Source organism: Peromyscus maniculatus, chromosome 16, assembly GCF_049852395.1.
Source record: "Peromyscus maniculatus bairdii isolate BWxNUB_F1_BW_parent chromosome 16, HU_Pman_BW_mat_3.1, whole genome shotgun sequence".
NCBI classification, from domain to species: domain Eukaryota; kingdom Metazoa; phylum Chordata; class Mammalia; order Rodentia; family Cricetidae; genus Peromyscus; species Peromyscus maniculatus.
In genome coordinates, this window is record NC_134867.1 from 38,794,487 (window position 1) to 38,796,744 (window position 2,258).

The window sequence follows — 2,258 nt, forward strand, 5'->3', positions numbered from 1 at the left end:
CCGTGGCCCTCGACTCTGTTCCTGTTTTCTGCAAAATTTAACTTTTCCTAGCAACCCCTCAAACACAGCTGGGGGTCATGGTGTCATCAGAGGCGGGGAGATGTAACCACAGTAGCCTGAACGGTTCCCTGTCTTAGGGTCCTTAATGACACCCCAGAAAGGGATTTGAGGATGCATCTGAGTGGGGCAAGCCTAGCAGATTAATAAGTGGAGACCAGAGAGAGAGAGTAAATGACTTGGGGTTTCAGCTCGGGTTTCGAGAGAGCTGCCTGTGGGTGTCTTCACAGCGGCCCCGTGTACATGATTCTGTGGGTTTCTGAGTTACATCGTTCAAAGGATATAATTTACTACCATGTTTAAAGTTTAAGCAAAGCTTAAAAATTAAGTACAAAACTATGTGCTGATTATTTAATTTTAAATTGTGAGGCGGTTTTCTGAGGCGTGTTATTTAGGTTTAGGCGCGGGGGAGGGGGGGGGGAAGAGTAAAAGTGCTGATACAGCTAAACTCAAAGTCACAGCCCTTTTGCTTGTTTTGAACACCCCTCTGTGTGCTGTCGTTAGGAAAGTGGGTTTTGTCTCTATAGTAATTTAGATTTTTTTTTCCAGTTGTGTGGAGATTTCTGACCCCCAAGCGGGTTTCAGAGGGAGGGTCTTTTCTCCCTTTCCCAGTGCTCTTTACATGCCCCATTCGACGGGGCCTCTCTGTCTTATCAGCGATTCTTCCTCTCCTTTCTCCACAACTTGTCTCCCTGACAGGGACGTTTGGATGGGTGATAGCACCGAGTCCTGGGGGTATCTGGGGCAAGGACTTTTGCCCTGACATTCCATAACATTTTTTTAAAAATACGTTTTGAGGAGAGAATGGCAGTTTTCTGTGGATCCTTTTATTTTTGGTTAACTCACCATTAGTCCTATCTCATTTTGTTTGGCTCCCCATCTCACTGAAAATGTTGACTTGAATGTAAAATAAGAGTAGAGGAGATTTTTTTTTCCTAAGGGGAAAAAAAGGAAAGAAAATTCCTATTAACTTTCTTTAACTTTACGAAAATAGACTTCATAGTCTCATTTGTGAATATCTACTATGAAAGAACCCAGTATGTGGTTCTTAGTGTATAGCAAAGGTTTTTTGTTTTGTTTTTATTTTTTGGGTTTTTTTCATCATTTACAACTAAAAATGTCATTTAAACTAACTTTTTTTCTTAAAAATGGTGGAGGGGAGAGAAAGAACAGAAAGAAAGCCAATTAAGCTTATTTTAAGTTCTTAAAATTTAATTTCCTTTTTTAAAGTAAAAATTTAAAAATCGCTAATTAACACTGTATTTCTGTTAAATAACTGACTGAAACCAAAGTGATATTTATTTTTATAAGGTATAGTTGATGGATTTAATTAAAATTTTCAACTTGATTTCATTAACACTATTAAGAACACAAAGACATTATGAATACTGCATAGAAAATTACCAACATTAATAAGCCAAAGCACTGAAAATAAAAATATCATTTTTATATATGCATGTAAGTATACATTTGTATGTATGCACATGCATTGTAAGGTTAACAAAGTATTTCTTCTCAGCCGGGCGGTGGTGGCATACACCTTTAATCCCAGCACTCGGGAGGCAGAGGCAGGCGGATCTCTGTGAGTTCGAGGCCAGCCTGGTCTTAGTGAGATCCAGGAAAGGTGCAAAGCTACACAGAGAAACCCTGTCTCGAAAAACCAAAAAAAAAAAAAAAAAAAAAAAAAAAGTATTTCTTACTGGGTGACATGATTAGGTTCAAATTTTGGTTTAGTAATCACAAAATTATTAGGCAAATATGTTGATTTTTTGATCTCCTTTAGAGGCTGTTATTGGAATCTAAGATGATCTTATAAAAAAAACCCAGAGCCAGATATCAGGGTGAAAGCTGAAAGATCAGAGAAGCAGAGCAGCCAGCCACTAGTTCTTAACTCTGAAACCCTCAGCCTAAAGAGAGTGAGTTCCTGTTTCCTCATGCCTTATATACCTTTCTCTGCCCTGCCATATTACTTCCTGGGATTAAAGACATTTGTGCTTCCCAAGCAAAGGCATGAGATCTTAAGTGCTGGGATTAAAGGTGTGTGCCACCATTGCCTGGCTCTGTGTCTAATTGAATGGTTGGCTCTGTCTTTAGATCCTCAGGCAAGTTATTAGAGTATACAATACATCACCACAAAAGACCTGATGCAGATAAAAGCATTGTTACAATAAAAAAGAATGAAGTTCACATATTTAACATGA